The sequence below is a fragment of the Manis javanica genome, chromosome 11, assembly GCF_040802235.1.
Source record: "Manis javanica isolate MJ-LG chromosome 11, MJ_LKY, whole genome shotgun sequence".
NCBI lineage: Eukaryota > Metazoa > Chordata > Mammalia > Pholidota > Manidae > Manis > Manis javanica.
In genome coordinates this window covers 109,475,849-109,496,857 of record NC_133166.1, presented here as the reverse complement: position 1 = coordinate 109,496,857, position 21,009 = coordinate 109,475,849, and the positions used below count along the sequence as shown (strand labels likewise).

The 21,009-nt window shown below is 59.6% G+C and overlaps 1 long non-coding RNA gene across 4 annotated transcripts; it reads left to right on the top strand.

The window, feature by feature from the left end:
• Window positions 1–218: 218 nt before the first annotated feature.
• On the top strand, window positions 219–9,488 carry LOC118971118 (uncharacterized). Of its 4 annotated transcripts, none has more exons than XR_012123023.1 (5): window positions 222–791; window positions 2,787–3,125; window positions 3,320–3,485; window positions 6,950–7,120; window positions 7,308–9,488. It is a non-coding gene; the product is annotated as an uncharacterized lncRNA (long non-coding RNA). The 4 variants fall into 4 exon arrangements; XR_005059397.2 differs by having other exon boundaries at window positions 222–2,464; XR_005059398.2 differs by having other exon boundaries at window positions 219–3,125; window positions 6,950–7,208; window positions 7,308–9,487.
• Window positions 9,489–21,009: the final 11,521 nt, after the last annotated feature.

Below are 21,009 nucleotides of genomic sequence, written 5' to 3'. Positions count from 1 at the left end.
CTCGCTACTGGCTGCTGGTGCAGGATCCCAGGAAGGTGGGACCCTCCAGCCCTTGGCCTCCCCTGAAACATCTTTGGAATCATCCCCTCACTTGGGAAGGATCTGAGGGCCCAGGTTATGGGTGGGCTGGAGAATCAGCCTCAACTGGTTTCAGACCCCACCTCTGAGAGAAAGTCCTGGAAGTCAAGCACATGAACAAGTCCACCCACCCCCCAGAGCCACAGAGGGCACCTCGCCCGCGGACAGGCCACAGGGCCCTGTAGGGGATTGCACACGAGGAGACCATCCTCTTCCCCATCCAAGCAGGACGCATCGGGTTTGTATTTTTCAGGAGGTGACAGGCCCAGGTGACAGGCATCCGCCAGGATGTTGGGGCCGGCGGGGGTGACCGGCAGGCTCTGACCACATGAGATATGCACATCAATAAGATAACACACTCGGCGGGGGCCTCCCAGTATTAAGTGCTTGGTAAACATGGGAGGCAGGCACGCCTGTTCTCCGAATCGCGGCTGTGAGCGTGAGCTGTCGGAAACGGGCTACACACAGCGCCCTCCAGGGTCACCTGGAGGTGACCTCTCGTCCAGCCAAGTCCTGCACAGATTCAGGGTCCGGTGAAGGAAGGGCGGCTTCACTCACTCAACACGGAGCCACCCTGTGTCAGGGCCGCTGTGACATAAGCCTTTTTGTTTCTGGCGTTTTATCTCCTGCTCCAAGTTTGAAGCCCATGAGAGGAAATTATGTTTTGGGTCCTTCTCGGCGCTGCTGACGCTGGGCTGAGGCGGCGTTCCCAGGTAGGGGGGCTCCTGTATTCCTGGCCACGGCTTCAGAGGGGCTGGGGCTGGAGGTCACGAGCGAAACCCGCAGACAATTTTGCTGTGGTCACAAAGTGGCCAAGCGGCTGCCAGGCTGAGGCCCAAAGGCCCCACTGTGCCACCAAGGCAGCGTCCATGTGGAAAGCGGAGGCAGAGCCCCAGCCCCTTGCTGCCCGGCTGCAGTGGGGGAGAGCCCAGCGGGACCCCGGCGCGCGACCCAGTCCCTCCCTGTCCTGGGTGATGGCTGGGGAACAAAACAGCCTCTCCCCGTAACACCCATCCTGGGGACCAGCCTTGTCCTTCTACTCCCCACACGCCCTTCCCCCAGGGCCCTGGCCACCACGCTCAGACCCATTCCTGGAGCACCCACCGGGTGCAGTGTGTGCCAGTGGCGTCCAGTCCATCTGGAAGTGCTGTTGTATCCCCAGTGGAAAAGCCGGGCACAGGGATGGCAGGCAACTCGCTCGAGCTCACAAGGTGGTGGCGTGGCCATGCCTGGGTCTGGCTTCTGCCCGTCTCGCTCTTGGCCACCTCTACCCAGGCACCCTGGGTTCCCAGCACCCACTGCCTTTGGCTGCCCCCGGCCCCCGAGCCTGGGAGGCCTCCATGCCCGGCCATCCCCTCAACAGCGCTCAGAGCCCATCTGGCCCGAGACTCACAGACGTGGGAGGGCACCCGGGACCTGGGACCCCGCACAGCAGGGCAGACGAGTGCCGAGAGGGAAGAAAGCGTGGGACAGCAGGGCTGCAGGGGCCAGGAATGAGGGGCGGGCTATGCCCATCTTTTTGCATCAAGCCAGGGAGTCGGGATTTTTCTCTTAGACTTCTGTCCTGAGAAGCCACGCAAAGTTCTAAGCCCAGGTGAGTGATGGAATTTACCACTCACCCTAGGTGGAAGTGTCCCGGAGGGGCTGTGTTTCCCCAGGCAGAGAAGAGGCGGGGATGCGGGGGGCACGGCCAGGAGGGAAGCCAGGGCATGAGCAGAGCCGGGAGGCCCGGGAGGCCCTGTGCGCAGGGGTGGGGTTGGCCCAGAGAGCCGGCGCTCCGGGGGCTCACGCCTAAAGGCGGGTTTCCCTAATGCCTTGAAACTGCCTCTGCAAAGAGAAGACATTTCCGAGTCTTGGGAGAGAGAACTGAGTGAATGCGAGTGATGAGCACCTGCTGATGTGTGTGCCCCACTGGACCCCAGCCCAGCCACGGTGCCCAACTCTGGCTCTGGGGGGCTTTCAACCTGACCGAGAGCGGCACTTGGCAGAGACCCTCCTCGGGAGGAAGACAGGGCCATGTCGCAGGCTGGCCCGGGGCAGCCGGACACCCCAAAGGATAATCAGGCGTTTATGCCGGAGCCCGAGGGAGCCAGGGAGGCCAGGGGCAGGCAGCAGAGAATTTGCCCCGCCCGCCACAGGCAGGCCGGCCCGCCCAGCCGAGGCCCAATGGCGAGGCAGGATCAACACCCGCACGGAGCTCTCTCGGGCCAGAAGTTGGAATGCCACACGTGGCAAACAGTTAATGATCAACTGGTCACCTTTATCCACAGGGTGATACTCATGGGGCTATGAAATGTGTACAATATCTGCCCCCGGCCGGAGGACACATGGCCTCCCGGGAGCGAGCACTGCTTGGTGTCCCCTTTGGGTCACCTTGTTCTGGAAGGTAGGCCTGGGGGAGCCACCCTGTGGGACAATTTTCCCTAGCAAGCCATTTAGCTGGAAAGATTCCCACACACTCAGCTCCGCCCCAGCCTCCCAGCCCGGCCAAGACCCCCTCCCCCGGGGCCGTGCTAAAGGGGCCCGTGTTCCTTCCCCAGGTGCGTAGTTTGTGAAAAAGGCTGGAGCAGCTTAAGCAGGGAAACGGGCGAGCCGGGGACTGGGTGGCTGCCCCATCCTTGGCCACCTCCGGCCATCCCGCCCAGACACCTGGGAGGGCATTTTCTGCCAGGGCTGCTGACTTTGGTCAATTTATATGCTAATTCCAGAAATGATTCTTCCTACATTAAATAAAAGCTGAGGAATGTTCCAAAGGTCCGAACAGACTGTGCCGTTGACAGACAGGGGAAAGTGGCAGAGGTGCTGGCCACGGGAGTTCCAGGCGTGTGAGCTGTTCTCAGCGCACACACTTGCCTAATTTTAGGCCCACGTGCTCCTTCAGCTGACTTGGCCAAAATAAAACTGCTTCGGCATCTAAAGCCTCCAAGTGCCCATCTCGACCTTGGGGTCTTCTTCCAGAATAACCTTTTGAGAACGCAAAGATTACAAAACAACATCGGAGGGCTCCGCATCAAGCCTGCACCCCCAGAGCGGTCCACTGACTCTGGGTATGTTACCACCACCAGAAAACTCTGCCCTGGCCCAAGGCATGGCCCCCCGCCTCCTTGACAGCCTCTTCCCGCACCCCCACCACACACACTGGCACTCTGCTCTTCACACCCCACCTACTTCCCACTTCAGAGGCTTTGCCCACTCCTTTCCCCCTCACCCGCCAGGACTGCTCTTCTGCACTCTTTCCCAGGTCACCCCGATCCATCTTGGCTTAGAGAAGCCCACCCTGACCGCCAGATGAGGCGACACCCTGGCTATACACCCAGTGGGCACTGCTTCCTTCCTGCCGCTCCTCACAATCCTAGGGGAACTTTTTACATAATAACTTGTTCAGTGCCTGTGGCTACCTTCCAATGGTGAGAGCAGGGTCACAGTCCATCCTGCACCCGGGTGTCTAGAAGAACGTTTGCCATAGAAGCAGGCGGGAGGGAGGAATGGGGAGGGAGAGGAGTGCTTGGATGGGTGGGTGAGTGGGTGGGTGGGCGGGCGGGAGGATGGATGGGTGGAGGGGGGGGTGGATATGTGGGGGGGTGGATGGATGGGTGGATGGGTGGGTGGGTGGATGGGTGGGTAGATGGATGGATGGATGGACGGATGGATGGACAGGGTGGATGGGTGGACGGGGTGGGTGGGTGGACTGGATGGATGGATGGGTGGGTGGGTGGATGGATGGGCGGATGGATGAATGGGTGGGATTTGGATGGGTGGATGAATGAGGAGATAATTATTCATTCACTTGTTCACTTAATAATAACACTAATCATAATTAAGAACAATAATAGCCATCAATAGTGACTACTCATTACTCATTGATCAATAAGGGATCAATAAATGCATGTCACAGATTGTGGTGGCATTCCTAAAGGGGCAGGAGTGGGCACTCGGGTGGGCATCCAGGGGCTCCTCTCTCAGGAATGGAAGCGAAGCTACAACCTGGCAGGTGCATGACAGTGAGGGGAGTCTCAGGCAGCAAGAACGTGTCAGTGTCCCGGCAGCCATGACCAGCGGCGACAAGCCCCGCGGCTCAGAAACACGGACAGTAATGCTTCTCCCAGTCCTGGGGGCCGACGCTCTGAAATCAGGGTCCGCAGGGCCACACTCCCCCCAGTGGCTCCAGGGGGGCTTTTTTCCACTTCCTCCAGCTCGTGGGAGCTCCGGGCATCCTGGGCTTGTGGCCGCAGCCCCCCAGCCTCTGCCTCCATCGCCACGTGGCCTCTCCCTCTCTGTGGGCCTTCTCTTCTGTGTCCTACAAGGATACTCGTCACGGAGTTAGGGCCCACACAGATAATCCAGGACGACCACTCCTCGTGAACTTGATCGTCTCTGCAAAGACCCCTTCTCCACATAAGGTCACATCCACAGCTTCCAGGCACTGGGACTTGAACACATGTTTTGGGGCCACTACAGAGAAGTCCTGGGCAAAACCTGATGGGGAAGGCGGGCATGACCAGGCGCAACCCTCCCACAGCCTTGAGAAGTGGGGGTCTCACGACACAGACAGGAGCTGAGATGGAAGAGGCCGAGTCGTCCGGAGCAGCACCGCTCACCCGCCGGGCTCACCCTGAGTCCCCAGGCTGGTGCCCAGCAAGCCCCAGGGCTCAGCAAATAGCACACATGGCAGGGCCTTCCTCCACGTTCCCTGCATGGACACAGCGCCCCAGGCCCTGGCGCGCACACCACGAGGGCCACAAGGACCCCCCCAATGACCTCTTGGCATGGGAGCCTAGGAGCCCTCTCCTCATGTGGCCTGGGCCGTGACCGACCTCGCTGGCCCTCGGCTTCCCCAGGAAAAGGGGTCCGGCGTGAACGTCTCCACGCCCTTCCTGCTCTAGCACCTCCAGGTCCGAGAACATGAGGGACTTGCCCGTCTCACACACTCACTCAGCGCCTTACCCATCTGGTCATTAGCCCTCTGGGCAAGCAACAGGTCCCCTGGGCCTCCCTGCGCCACCCCAGCCACACCCCAGGCGCCCCTCTCCCTCTCTGCCTGGACACGCACTTTGCAGTCACCCAGGCCCTGGATCCTTTCTCCCACCCAGGGGCTGCGGTCCCTGGAAACCCAGACACTGCCATTTGCTGTCCCCCCACCTGCTCTTCTGTGGCCAGGTCCCCACGTAGCCAGACACTGCTGCTGTCCCCGCCCTGACCACTCAGCAATCAGGGGCTGGCCCAAGAGCTGCGGCCTCCACATGGTCCCAAGCAGGAGGACCGTGAGAAGGGGGCCAGTCCCCACCACGGGGTGGGGGAGACGGGAGGTCATTACAGGCCCAGAGAATCACCCAGACGCACCTTCCCACAGAGGCCTCGCTCGGTGACCAGGCCCAGAGGGCAGGGGTACTGGGCCTCCGGGCAGCTGGGCAGTTCGGCTTTGCTTTGTGGATGTGGATGAACTGGAAATGCGAAGGTCCACGCCGGGCGTACTGAGCCGGGCAAACTGGAAGGGCTTCAAAGAGCCGGAGCAGGACCAGGTGGCTGGTCCGGACGGCCATGGCCAAGCCCGGCTCTCTCACTGGCGGCGGCGGCCCTGAGGGCGCGGTTACCGCCCCACGCCAGCCCCCAGCCCCCAGCCCCTACGCGCAGAGCAGGGCCCGCAACGGCCCGCCCCTCAGCAGCGGGCAGCTCCTGCCAGCCAAGTACAGGCCCCTTTCGGTGTCAGATGTTAACCAAACGCATCCTGATAACCATCAATGGGGACGACTTGGCAGCGCGGGCCTGGCGGGCCTCCAGGCCCACCTCCAGCTACAGGAAGGACGAGGGTGGCAAAGTGATCTTTGGCAAGGGGCAGCACATTGTCCCAGAGCTGTGGGAAAGTGCTCGATGTGCAAACATTTCCTTAAAAACGGACTTACGAGGAAACATCCATGACGGCCTTATTAAAGATCATCGGCCCGGCTGACCAGGCACAGAACTTGAGGCCCCATCCGTGCCCCAGACTCCGAGAGCAGCCGGGTCAAGCGTGGCCACACCAATCCTGTGGCAGTGGGAAGGGGCAGGGGCCTCGGCAGCACTTTCTTGGGGTTTTACCATCACACACGCCTCCAGGTTGGCTGGGGAGGAAGCCTGTGACCCTGCCACCCCAAGCACACTGAGGCTCCCAGGGGCTCTGGGCTGGCAGAGGTGAGGAGTGGGCCACGGGCAGTGGGGCCCTCCGGGGCTGCCACGCAGGAATGTCGGGGACTGGCTCAGTTACTGAACCTGCCATATGGCCCTGAGTCCGGGGACCCAGGCTGGTAGCCAAGAAGGAACCCTGGGGCTGGGTCCACAGCCCTCAGGCCTCTGCATGAAGCCATTTGTCAAAGGTGTTTCCCAAAAGCTTCTCTGGAAGGAGCTGCCCTCTGAGACATCGGCTTGGGCCTGTGCCAGACAGACATCTGGGGGCTCTTGGCAAAAGCACCGGCCATCCTGATATCAAAAGTCCCTCCAGGTGTCCCTGCCTCTCGGTGCCGGTGAGCGAGCTGCCGGGGAACCAGAGACCGAGGGAGGCCCGGCTCGTCTCACCCAGACAACAGCCCAGGGTGGGGGGCTGCCCACAAGTGTGCCCCGCTGATCCCAATGTCTCAAAAGATCCCCCAGGACACCACCCTGCTTACTCAGGCATCATTAGCCACTTGACAGAGAGGCCTGGGGCAAGGAGACGCCAAGCCAGAAGGACGGGAGGCCCTGCCAGCTGACATGGTGTCGGCACCCAGACAGAAAGGCGGTCAGTGCAGGCATGGGGGACGCCTATGAAACTGGCACAAACTTAATTCCCCATCCATGGGAGCCCCTTTCTGGAACAGGGAGGGCTGGGCACAAGTAAAATGCACACTTTCCATCACAGGGCATGGGCACTACACAGCCTGGGTCCTGGCGGCCCCGCTTCCAAGCGGAAGACCAGAACCCAAACAGACCCCACCATCTGCCACACTGCTGCACTGCTTGTGCCCCTGCACTCCATGCCCTCTTGTGTCCAGCACGTGGCCCTGGGCACATGGGCTCAGGCATCCATCAGGTAAGAAGGGCAAGAGGTACCCACCTGTGATGTCCATCAGAGAGGAGACCCTACTCCCCAGAATCCATGCCACCTGGGACTTCAGAAGGTGGACTTATTTAGAAATAGGGTCTTTGCAATATAACAAAGATGAGGTCACCCTGGAGTGGGGTGGCCTTAAACCTAATGACTGGTGTCTTTCTAAAAGGGGAGACACACGGAGAAGATCAGGCCGTGCGGAGACGAGGCAGAGGCCAAGGGACACGGCTGCAGCCAGGACGCCTGGTCCCCCGCAGCTGGAGAGGCACAAAGGGCCCTCCCCTGGGGCCTCCAGGTGGAGTGCAGCCCTGCCACATCTAGATCTTGGAGTTGTGGCCTCCAGACAGTGAGACAAGATACTTCTGTCATTCAAAGCCCCCAGGTAGCAGTACTTCATCACAGCCACCCCAGGAAGTCAGAACAACGTACCAGCAGCCTGTGTTTGGGGAGAGCCATGCCAGCCAGCTCCTACCCTGCCACATGAACTTCCCTTTCTGGCCATATGTCCAGTCAACTGGGGATGTTCTGGGAAAAAATATAGGTGCCAGAGCTCCACCAGGGACACAGGCCCCAGGACCCTGAAGGATGGTGTTCCGCTCACAACCAGCCAGGCACAGTCCTCCCAGAGCCCCACAGTGTCCAGCCTGGAGTCCCCTCCCCTGGCCACTGTGCACCACGGACAGGCCGGAGCGGAGATCCCGTCCCGAGCACCCTCACAGCCAGCAGTGGGCAGAGTCACTGCCTTTTAGTTATGAAGCAAAACAATGCACCCCATGGAAAGCAAGACCGCGGGGCCCCAATGTCCCCAACACATTCTTTGCATCTCAAAAAATGCCAGAGGATCTGATCCGAGAAGCTACTTTCCCAGGGGCTCTCTGGCGGGGCCTGTGAAACCTTCGTGGAGCCCACGGAGCCCAGTGCTTCTCACAGGAGCCCCGGGGTATCCGGCTGGGCCCCACCTGCCACCAGCCCGCGCTGGGCTCTGGACTGGGAATCAGCCGGTTCTCCCGCATGCCACCTTTGGACCTGCCCCACGGTGACGAGCCCCCCGTCGCTCTGCGCTGTCCTCCCTGGGGTGACTCCTAACCCTCCCTTCTGTCCCATGACCTGGCCAGCACTTTGGTGTCTGGAAGCAGCTGGCCCAGGCGTGCACAGAATTACGGGGGCTTTATTCCACGATGGTCTGAGCTTCGGCTCCCTCCTCTGTAAGATGGAAGCGAGAATACTCAATCGTGCAAGCAAGTATGATGATGAAGAGCGAGCCCCGGGCCGGCACTGGGGGAAGCAGGCCCGGGGGCCTCAGGGTCTGCACCAGGTATGGGCCAGCACTGCGTTTATTGGACCCTTTTTCCAAGCACATGGGTTCAGGCCCCTTTTATTCCCCTCCTTGTCAATGTCCCTGGAGCATGAAATGGTGAGCCAGGAACTTGCCTGTCCTCAAGAGGGGCTGAGCCTGGACAAAGAACAGGTGGGGTGTGGCCCCTTGGTTCCTCATGGCCTGTCATCCTAGCTACGTCCTGGTGCCACTGAGCCCAGTACTCCTGGGCCTGGTGCTCCTGGGCCTGGGTGCACCTCACGGAGCCCCATCCCTCCCTCCAGACCACTTGTGGTCCAGCACCTGTGGGGCTAGAGAAGCCAGACTCATGTCCTGGACCCTGTTCCTCTACCAGCCAGGCATGACGGTCTGTGAGCCCCAGGTGCAGGTGACAACGGGCTTCTCCTGCAAAAGGTGCAGCAGACCCCACATCTGAGAGCAGGACCAGGGTCCCTCCCAGCCTGAACCCTACCTGGGCCAGGTGGCCGCACATCCCCCGGAATGAAAGGACACACTGGGGAGCTTCCCTCCCTCACCCCCACACCCTGGCTGCTCAGAGGGGGACTTGGAGGCTGGGCACATGGTCAGGCACCCATTCACTCGTCATTCATTTGGCCAGCAGGTGCTACAGAGCACATACTAGATGCCAGGCAGTATTCTGGGCACCAGGGATTCAGCAGTGAATAAAATAAAGTCCTTGCCCTCATGGAGTTTATATTCCAGCGAGAAGCCACAGACAGATAACCCCCAAAATATAAGCGACCCCAGACAATGGGAAATGCCAAGGAGGAAGTCAAGGCAAGGGGCAGAAGGGCTTCTGAACCTACAGACGGGGCGTGAGGGGGTGTGTAAAGGCCCTGGGGCACGTGCTCACAGAGCTATGGGGAGGTTGTCACGCTGAAGAGACCTGGGTGGTGGGGAGCCCATCTGAGAGGCAGGTTTCTGGGTAAATAAGGTGCGTGAATGGAGCACCCACAAAGAGTAAGGGGTTTTGAACCGCAAGAGACCACCCAGGAGGAACCCTGCCTGCTCTAGGCATCGAATGCAGATACCTCGTGCCAAGGGGACCAAAGCGGCCCCACCCAGACAGAAGGGGCTGCAGGCTGCCTCCACAGCGGCTCACAGGAGGGCCTGGCACTAGGGCCGCTCCAACCCACCCAGAGGAGTCCCCAGGGCCAGAGCGGGCCGGGCCATCGCCCTCGCTGCCGGCAGTCTCCCGGCTGGGCGCCGAGCAGTCCCACCACCTCCCCTCCAGCAGGCCAGGTTACTCTCCGTCCCACAGCCTGCAGTTCTGTTCATGTGTGGGGCCAGCAGTGGGCCAGGACACTGCCACCAACCGAGCCCCCTGGCATCCCTGAGGCCAGTAAGAATAGCAGAGTGAGTGACAACAGCAGGGGCTGTGAGGCCAGAGGAAGCTCCAGAGCAGGCCTTGGGGTCAAGAAGGGCTGTGGGACGAGGAGACACCAGACCGGGAACCGCCCCCCAGCGCAGGGGAGGGAGGGGGCCTCTGGGGACACCCGCTAATGGAGCTCTGCTGCCCTCCGCTGGCAGGCCCAGGCACTGCGTGTGTGTCCCTCCAGGTGTGCGCATCCTACCTGGCCCTCTACCTGGCCGGGCCTCCAGACGCCTAAGGCCTCTGTCTTGGGCCTCACCTGTATGCAAATCACCTCTGGGGCCCCCACCCAACTCCCAGGAGGGGCAGCATTAAGAATCTGCATTTCCGGTCCCCAAAGCTGGATCTGTGGGCATCAGGTGGATTAACAAGGTGCCTGCCCCAGGCCCACAGGACACCCTGCCCCAGCTGGGCCAGCACAGGTGCTGCCTCGCTGGTGCCCACCTCCTCTGTGGGGTGGTGCTGCTTGGCACCACCTTGGGGGCTTCTTCAGAAGGTGCCCACCTCACCCCTGAAACAAGGGGCACAGCAGGGACCCAGTGCCTGTGCGTGGACCTGGGGGTGGGAGGGAGGTACCCAGTGGTAAGGGAGGCCAGCCAGCACCTTAGCACTGCCCATTGGGTGCCAGGTGACGGGAGCAGCACCCAGGGAGCCCATGGGAACCCCGCTCCTCTCCGTGCCCCTTGTGGTCACTAAGGAGCCACACAGACACATCAGGCAGCAGGGCCGCTGGGAAATGTCGGCATGGCACCTGGTGTTCTTCCCTGCCCTGACTCCCCGATGCCCCCCGGTCATTTCCATCCCGCGTCACACACCTGGAGACTAAGGCCAGAGGAGAGCAAGTCACAGAAGGGGTTCCCGCAGAGCCGGGGCCAAGCCCTCCCCGGCGTCACCTCTGAGCCTGCTTGTCACCTACGCTGTGCTGTTAACAGGCAAACCTGCCCGGGTGGGCATCCTCTGAGGTCCCCAAGCCCCACTTCAGCTTACAAGGCCACAGCAGAACAGCTGGGGCCCCACAGGGGCTGGTGCGTGTCCCATCACGCAGCCACATGCTTCCCCGACCCAGACCCAGCCTCGGAGCCACCACTTGTGAACCGGCCAGGAGAGATGCCCTCTCTGGCAGCCCCCGGACCAGGCGCCTGCACGCGTTCCCGGAGTTGCTCTGGGTCACCCCTTTAAGAGCAGCCGGGGACCAGGGCCTAACACCATCCTGCCGAGCGCCGATCCCACTGCGAGGGCCTGAGCTCCCTGGACTCACCTTCCAGGATCTCCTGGAGCTCAGCAAAGAGCTGCTGAGTTCGCAGAGCGCATCAGGGGCGCGCGAGGGTCCTGGGGCCACTGTGACCGACGAGCACAGACAGGCGGCTCAAAACAGCAAACCAACCCAGGGTCTGGAGGCTGGAAGTCCAAAATCAAGGCGTGGGCAGGGCCGCACTCCCTCTAGAGGCCCAGGGGAGGGTCCTTCCTGCCTCCGCGGCAGGGGGTCCGGGCTCCTGGGCTGGCGGCACCCCCACAGCCTGTGCCTCTGTCCGCATGGCCCCTCCCCAGTGTGCCTGTCACCCCTCTTCTTATGCCGGCACCTGTCATTCCACCCAACACAGTCGCATCTACAAAGACCCTATTTCTGGTGAACTCACCTCCGTAGACCGAGGGGGTGAGGCCTTGGACACCTCTTTTGGGGGTCACCATTGATCCCACTGATCGCCACTGATGGATGCCGGGCCACCCTCCCCAGTGGGCACCCCCGCTGCGATGACCAGCCAACACCCTCCCCTAGCCCCTGCTTGGCACTTCGGTGAGTCCTCATGGCAGAACCCTGCACCCACCACCACGAGAACAGGAGGCCCTGACTGTCTCCCCCTCACACACACCTACCTTCCTTCCTTCCATGTCCGTGAAGAGCAGGGCGGCGTACGAGGGCCTCCAGAATGCACGTTCATTTGGGAGCCTACGTGCCGGTGAAAACTGGCGAGGTTGAGCTGGCCGCGCCTGGTGTGCCTCTGTGTAGCTGCGCCGCAGCCCTGGTGGCACCAAAACCCATGAGTGCCTACAGCCTGGCGCCAAGCTCCTCTGGGGCAAGGCCCCCTTCGCCCCAGGGTGTGACCCAAGGGACAGGAGAGGAGGGAGACCCCACTGCCTCCCCATGCTCTCCCACCCCCAGCCGCAGACCCTCAGGGCACAGGCACCCTCCAGGCTGTCTGTGGCAGCACCATCTTGGCAGCCCTCTGCCCCAGTTTCCCTGTCTGTAAAACAAGGGTATCAGGCTTGATGACCTGAGGCGCACCCAGACCTGAACTCCACCACCTCTGGCATTTCCCTGGAAGAGAAACCTCACCCAGGGCTGCCTTCTCTGAAGAGGCCGGGCCCCTCCTGCCCCTTGACCGCACCCATGGCCAGGACAGGACCCCATCTTTCTCCTAAGTGATTAAAAGGAGCTTGTGAAGGCCCCCAGGTGGGGCAAGTGCAACCTCCAGACAGTGGGAGCCTGCTGGCCTCAGTGACCCACCCCCAGGGGCCTGGGCTGCATCCCCAGATGGCAGAGGTGGGACTGATGGGGCCTCTGAGGATGTTTCTGAGAGTCCAGGTACAGGTGCCACACCAGGTATCACCAAGTGCCCAGCACTGGACAGGGAAATATGCAGGGAGGGGGCCCCCAGGAGGGGCCCAGACCCAGGCACCAATTCGGGTGCCCTGAGCCACTCTGGATACTGGCTGAGGCAGGAGAAAGCCCGGGGGAGCCCAGCCCACCCCTAAGCACACCTCACTGTGCCTCACCTCCCACCTTCTGCAGCCGCACACAGAGCCCCCCGGGACTGTAGAGACCCTCCCACGTGCAGGCGAAGGTGGTCCTGCAAGTTTCATCCAACGCAGGAACATTTGCTATACAAACCTCTACCCTGGGCCTGTGGCGCTGGCGTCTCACGCCCATGTGCCGTGGAATGCCAGCGGAGAATTACCAGGCCGGGTGGCCTTGAGCAGGTTACCCGGCCGCTCTGTGCCTCTGGCTCCCCATTTGTTGGCCGGGCGGCAGCCGGCGCCTTCCCTGGGTTAAAGGCGTCACTAGCCTGCTCTCCGGTGCTCACAGCATCGCCTGGAGAGCCCGCGCTCGCACAGATAGCTCTTATCATGACCAATCATCCCTGTCGCGCTTCTGAAAGTCCCTTTACAGGAAACAGACTGCCGACAGCTTGTGTGTCTGCTGCTTTGGAGACCAGAAGGGGCTTTCGCACCCCCCCGTCCCATGGGGCCCCCACGATGAGCCCTGGGAACGCGCAGATGGCGAAACGGGCTGGGGAGGCTGCCGCAGCAGCCTTCCCAGAGCCGAGTCCCAGCGGGGCCTAGCCATGCCCTGACGCAGGGCGCTCCCTCCGCCCCGGCCGGGCCCCACCCAACCCACCTCCACCCCTGTGGCGGCGCCTCCCAGGGCCTGGTGTGGGATTTGGCTCACCAGCAGGAAATCAGCTGCCCCCTCAGAAGAAACCTTTTCCCTTTTCCCAAAGGCTGCCGGGAAGCTCTGAGCGGGCCTATAGCAGGACGGAGTCCTCGGGCATCTGAGCAGCCTCTTCCTCCTCCTCCTGGCCCAGGCTTTCCTGTTTCCATCCCACATCACACCCGTGCCTGGCATGTAACAGACCCCAATACCGAGTCATAGAGTGAGTGCTAGTGCCCGACATAAGACCCCTCTGTTCTTCCCAGTACTCAATGGCATGAATAGCTACACATTCTTCTGCTCACAGATATCCACTGGGCACCAGCCATGTGCCAAGCACTGCCAGCCCCTGACAGAGGAAGGAGCAGAGACCCCACTGTCTCACAGGGTGGCTGCAGGAGTAGGGAGGAGAGCACAGGATCGCAGAGCAGAGGGTGGGCAGCCAGGACCCCATTTGCGCCCAGGGTCCCTGCCACAGCACCACACCCAACCTGAGGCTGGGCAGGGCTCCAGACTCACTCTCTACAGGTGGGAGGGAGGGAAGCGAACTGCCCGGGCCGGCCTTTCTCCCCGTGTGCACGCTGCACCCAAAGCAGCCTCACCTGGGAACTTATTAAAGGTGCAGCCTCTTGGGCCCCCACGCAGACCACAGACATCAGAAGGCGGGGCGGGCCCAGGGCTCTGGGCTTGAACAGGCCCTGCCCCAGTCCTCCGTGGGGCCTCTGGTGGTGGCAGCCCACCCACGTCACAAGTCCACATGCCATTAGCTGCGAGGAAAATGTAAAGGCCAGGGAGGTGGGTACGTGGGTCTGGCTCACCTGGCGACAGGTGTTGCCAGGGCCCGGGTGCAGATTAGCCAACTGCTGTGGGCCGGGGCAGCAGCCGGGCCCCCACAGGTGCGGGCCAGCCGCTCGGTGGCTCGATTGTGTTAGCCGGGAGAAGAGCTGGGCCCCAGCGTGATCAGAGGGCGGTGACACTGCCCTCATGCCTGCTGGCCACTTTGATGTGGGGCGTAATGAAGCTCCACGCCCCCTTCTTTAATTTTTAAGAGGAGCATGGTGTGCTTGCCTCCCACTTTTTTTAAACAAGGAATCGTTCTAACCTTTTAATAAGAACCACCAATTATCTCTGAGGCAGGAAACCAAACCCTGGCTGTTTTGGTGAAAGACAAGATTCCTCCCCGCGTGCTGAGCAGACGAGGCCACATGAAAGGCCGCAGGCCGCTCACTGAGTCTCCCCTGTGCGGTTCTAGCGGCAGATTGGGCCCAGGGCCTGGACCCTGTCCAGCTGCCAGCCCGGGGGCGGCCCCAGCAGGGAGAGGACCTCAAGTGCCGTGCAGCTCCTCCGTCTAGGGGTGGCAAAACCCCGCACAGGCACGGCTGAGGCCGCACTGGCCCTGGGGGTGCAGACCCCCCCCTGCCTCCCCAGCCCCTGCCCTCATTTCCAGGCCGCTGCCTCTCCCCACCCCTAAGCCAAAGGTCCGGCAACTCTTCTCCCGCCCCTGCCCCACCGGGGCGCCCCCTGCACCCGGAATCTTCCCCAGCAGCCTACACAATTGTCCCGTGTCAGTAACCACGGCTTTCTTGACCCCACTTGCCCCCCACTGTTGCCCCTACTCTGCTGCTCCCCCTTTGCAGCACTTCCCTGTCCACGCTCACTGTCCGCAATTCCTCTCCTTATCCTTTTATTATAATACAAAATTCGGCATCTGCAAAGGAGCACATGTAACCTGTACATCCTAAAGCTTAATGACCATGAAGCACACGCAGGCCGGGAATGAGGACATCACACATTTGCACACACCTGTGTACCCCTCGTCCTGTCTCCCCAGGGGTGACGCACTGCGGCATTACAGGCTCACCGTGCCCGAGTTTTATTTTCAAGGATTCCTGTTGCCGGTGTGTACATGCCCATGCAGTACATTACCTTTGGCTTTGAATTTTATATAAATACCATGCCGTATGGAGTCTTCTGGAACTTGCTTCGTTCACTGTCTTGCCAATGGGTTCCAGCCCCGGGGAAGTCCGCTATGGATTCAGTGACCAAAGAAATTGACAGCGAAATGTTCTTGGGGATGAAAGGGTTTATTACCCGGCTTGTTCTCCCAGCGGCAGGTCGAGCACTAGCGTCTCTGCCTCCGCCCAGAGCACTGGGCCGAGCTCTCTATATAGTACAATAGCTTATTGCCTGCAGGTGTGGAAGTGGCGGCCCAGCAACAGGCCAGTTACGTCATCAGGTGGTTTAAGTTCAGTGAGGATCCCGGCCCCAGGAGCCCCAACTTCCCATTCACTCAACATTGCGTTGCTAAGATTCCCTCCATGTAGTTGTCTGTAGCTAGAGTTCATGTGTTCACTGCTGCGTGATATTCCATTGTATGAATTAACCTGATGTACATGAGGGCCTTCACGTGCCCCACTTTCTGCTGGCACTGCCATCGCTCTTTTGAACAGTCTACCACCTGGCACACGTGGGAGGGGGCTTCTCTCCAGGAGGATGTGCCTAGCTGGAGAATAAAGTTTGTCACATTCAACTACAATTAAAAACACTGAATTATTCTCCCAAGAGACTATATCCAAGTTAATTCCTTCCAAGTGTACATAAACGTTCCAACCAAATGGCCACACTTCTTCAATTTTGATAGGTAGTGACACTGAAATGCATCTCGAGGTGGTCTTACTTTGCATGTTGCTAATTACTAGAGAGACAGAGCATCTTTTCATGAACCTACAGGATCAGAGTATTTGATTTTCTGTGAAAAGACAGCCCAAGCCCATTCTTGCTCTTGGTCTGCCTGTCTTTTTCCTGCTGGTCTGTAGTTCTTGTGCCCAGATATCTATTACAGATACATTCTCTCAGGTTGTGGCTTGCCTACCTTATGGCATCTTTCAAAGAAAGCTTTTGATTTAAATGCACTGAGTTTATCAGTATTTTCCTTTTGTTTTTTAAATGCTTAAAAGTTTGCCTTTGACATTTGACCTTACTCCAGCTGGGATGTAATTTTGTGTTAGATGTGAGACCAGCACCTGATTTCATTCCTTTTCCACAGATTGGAATTTCTGGCAGCATTTACTGGATAATACATCCTTTCCCCGTGATTTTCTGCTATTCATCAACCCTCACCTATGTATGCTCCTCCCATTGGGTGGGGGCAGAACCTGGGACTGACGCAACAGTCGCTGCTGGGGCAGGTGGTAAGTCTATGGCACAGCTGATTCGAAGGAAGGGAGATGATCCCTATGGGCAGGGCCTAATCAGGTGTGCCTGTAAAAGGCCAGGGTGAGGGGTAAAGGGGATTCACTTTGTGGCATTCTCTGCTACTGACTGGAGGTGGGGAGCCATGCAGCAGAGAACACAGGCAGCGTCCAGGCCCTAAGAGCAGCCCCCTTGCAAAAGCCAGCAAGCGGGCAGGGACCTCAGTCCTACGACCTCAAGGAATTCAAATTCAGCTAACAACCTGAATGAGTGCAGAAGTGGACTCCTGCTGAGGGTCTGGGAGGGATGCAGGCTGACCAGTGCCCTGAGCCAGGGGGCCCAGCTGAGCCTGCCTGGACCTCCGGCCTGTAGAACCACAAGCTATTTGAGTAGGGGGTGTTCCTAACTGCTATGTGGTCATTCGATACACAGCAATAGTAAACTAACGCAGCCTCTACTCAAGTCTGCAATCATGGATTTTAATGAAGTTCTAGTTTTCTGTATATAGGTCTTGAACATCACTTGTTCAACTTATTTTTAAGGGCCTTGAGGATTTAACTCTTTAACAGTTTTTTTTTATTAAGGTATCATGGTTTCATAATATAAAAACTCTTAAACAGTATTTTTATATTATCTTTTAAACGTATGAGTTTATTACTAGTGTTTAGAGAAAGCAATTTCAGTGTATTAATCTTATAGCAAGCCATTTTGCTGAACTTGTACTATGTTGAATAATTTTGGCTTTTCTATATAGTCAATTGTATTATTTGTGAATTGAGTCACATTCTTCTAATGCTACACACTTATTTATTCATTGGTCTTACAGAGCTGCCAGTTTCTCCAGTAAGATGTAGATTTTGCTGTTCTTGATTTTCAGGGGCCTAACGGTACCATCTCCCCACCTGAAAAGCTCTTTCCCGGAGGTTTGTTTGGAAGGGGTCCCAGAGCACCTGAGTGGGGTGAGGCGGTGGCAGGGGGCGACTCACAAGGGACTCAGTCAAGGAGAAAACAGGAACCACGCAGAGAGAAGGAGTCACAGGCACGGAGAGCAAACCGGAATGTGCCCCGTGGCGCTGGGCTGAGACGGGAGGGTGCTGGTGCCGCCTCACAGGTGTCGACGGATGAGAGAGAGGTGGGGTGGCTTTGATGAAGTAGATACAGATGATGAATGGGTGGGTGGGTGCCTGCACAGATATGGATAGATGGGCAGACACACACACACACCTCTAGCTCCGTCCGAGAGAACCTGGGTGCAGCAATTCCTCCAGAGCAGTGAGTGCACATCACCCCCGCACCTTGGTTCCCAGATGCCGTTGGCTTAAAGGGACAGGAGTCCTTGAAGAAACGGCTCATTACTGGGCTGGGGCAGAGAAGGTACAAGAAGGGCCCAGAACATCTTTTCGTGCCAGAAAGCAAAGAAACATTCAAAGGATGGTAGCTACACAGCAAACAAGACACAAACTAGATGCCGTGGCTCCCACTGGCCATAAGAGGACAATTAAAGCATGAAGTGAAATACAGTAACAGACCACAGCCTGCGGGGCTAGAGGAAGCATGACGCACGCGGATGGAGGCAGCTGGGGGGTGGGGGGTGAGTGCAGAGGTCACAGGAGGAACAGGATATTCACAGAATCCAAAGTCCCTCCCGCTCATCCACTACGGAGGGAGGAAGACTAACTTTACACCTGGCGGTGTGGCAGCCACCTCCACCCGGTGCGCACCAGCTGTGGGACAGCCTCAAACTGCACGCCACCTGCCAGGACGCACTTCTGTCATATTCCTGCAAAGACTGCAGAACCTGAAGCCCCTCACGAGGGAACCGTACACTGACCCAGTTCGGGAGCCATTCTACACAATCACTGGCTGATTTCTAACAGCGTCAAGGTCACCTGTAGGGAGACTACAGACATGACCCCAGAGGCCCGAGGGACAGGAACTACAGGGTCATAACGGGGGGACCGGGCAAGCTGTGAATGGGGGAACCACAGCCCTCCCGGGCTTCCTGGTGGTCTGGGGTTCTGTAGGAGGGTGTCCCTATTTGTTGGGAGACTCCCTGAAATACAGAGGGTTAAGGGGACCAGTGGGGTACAGGGGATCGGAACCACACCTCACTCTCCCGTGATTCAGGAAAAAGTTATTTAATGTGCTTGCCATTTAGATCCTCTAAGCTTGCGGTTGCTTTCATGGTATTAAACAGTCTGCAAACTGACTGCCCCCAGTCACCCCAACTTTGGAAATGGCAACTTCGTCCCTTGGGTTTCTGCAGCCAATCCCGCATGTGCTCCCCACAGTGGAAGGGGCTCGGCACCTCCACGAGGAAGGTGGGTGCCGCCTGGGAGAGCCTGTTGTTCCAGCCCCTCCACCCAGGGAAAGCTGGCAGACTGGGGGATGGGGGCTCACTGCTGAGGCTCTGGGCCTCTGGGCAGGGTGGGAAGCAAGACCCTCCCCACATGGGGGCTGCAAGTGCCAAGCAGGCACACCTTGGGCATGCCAGGCAGGTGGGAGGGTTGGTGCGCAACCAGGTCCCTGCCTCACCCATGCTCCCAGCTCTCAGCCCATCAGGGACCCAAGGCCCTGCCCCTCTCTGGTGTGTGCAGCCTGCAGACACCCACGTCACCCTGCTCCACTCATGGCCCTTTTGCTGCTGGACAGACCTGCCCTGCTCTGACAGCCCTCCCAGGGGGCACCAGCCCTCCTTGGCCCCTGGGCCGGCCCCTCCTCCCCCGGGCCAGCGGCCCTCTTCCAGCTTCCTGCCAGCACCCAGGCCAAGGCTGCCCAGCCCGTGAGGACAGGCCGGTCCTGGCCCCTGCCCTAGGCTCCTCCCACCTCCCTAGAGGCAGGGATACCAGCTCCAGGTGTCGACTCCTGCCACTGCACTGGGTGGCACCTGGGCCCAGCAGGCCTGGGCTCCTGCACCTCACACTCAGCCAGGCCCCCCAGGAGGCGAGAGGAGCCCATCAGAGCTGCAAGGGTTTATCTTAAAGTCTCAGGCACACATTCCTTCTGAAGCAGGTCTTCCCCAGAGCCTCCGAGGGGGGCCCCGAGCCCCATGGAGCACGGGCAGGGTCGGGCCTGGGTCACTGCAGCCTGCACGGCCTCACCAGCCCTGCCCCCTTTAACCGGCAGCCAAGCCCCAGCCAGCCTTGAACTCAGCCCTGGTTCCGGTCTGGAGAAGGCTCAGAGGCCACCATTTGGAACTGGCAGAGGAGGCTGATGCCCCCCCCAGGGCGTCTGAGAGAGCCCAGCTCACGGTCAGAAGGCAGCAGCTCGATGGCAGCAGCTCAGTTACCCTCCCAAGGACAAAGCCAGCCTCTGAACAGCGCCGTCTCCCAAGCCCAGGGCAGGTTGTCCAGAGTCATCTGCTGTGTGACGGCAAAGCCCGAGACGTGGCTCCACTGCGCATAAGCCGTGGATCAGCAAGGCAGCGGACCCTGGGGGTCAGAGCTGGGCCCTGCACCAGGGCAAGGCAGAGGGCCTAAGTCCCGCCAGACACGCGCCCACTGGGGCCAGGCTCACTCCAGAGGACAAGCCTGCAGCCCCGACAGTGAGGCCTGGCTTCCGGCCTCGGACCCCAAGGGCAGCAGAGGAAGCCGATCTCCAGTGGGCCTGCGAGCTACCCCAGGGGCACACCAGGTCCAGCTCACATGAGCGGACAGCTCGACCCAGTCCTGCCACTAGATGGCGTTCAGGCCTGCGGTGGGGGTGGAGGTGGCAATACGGGCGGTACGGACAGCCCCTGAGAGGCGGGCCTCACGGGTCCCGAGGGCAGGGCACCGAGGTGCAGGCTCCTAACCCACCACACAGCGAGGTCCTCCCACCCAAACCAGCCTTCTGGTTAGGCAGCCTGCAGAAGGGACAGATCTGGGGTATCCTCACTGCCCCACAAAGGTCCCCAAACCGAAGGGGTATCGGGCAAACACACAGAATTTCAGGTGACCTCCAGGATCGGAGACGACAATGTGCACGTGTGCCTAAACCACTGCCAGGCCACAAACCCCAAGCACTGGGTCTCATGATGTTTTAGAAGCCGTGTTTGTAGTCAAATTTTCCTTGAGCCCGTTTTCCCAGACAAGCGGGGAAAGATGGAGATCACATCCGTCATTTCCCCTTCAGTGCCCACGAGAGACATTGCTAATCGATCCAGGCTTTCTTTTCCATGAAGATTCCAATCCTTCTCAACAGAGACCTCCAGGAGCCACCACCACTCAAGCTGGCCCTTGAAATGAGAGAACCGTTTGCCCATCTAGAGCTACAGGCGCTCCGGCAGCGATACGGCATGCCACACATCGCTCGTTTTCTCCTCCTCCCCATCCCAGCCCCCTCGGCCACACACCCTGCGGACACACAAAGGAGGGCCACCACTGGCTCACACATGCCTTTATGCAACTTAGAAAAAGGTGACTCTCGCCTGGGTGGACAGCCCACTGGCAGGACACACACCCTTGCAGCCAGATACCCTTGTGCAGTGCATAACCTGAACAACCTTACCTGGCAGCCCAACTCGAGAAGGATTGGAATTGTACCCAAGAATGACCACCTCA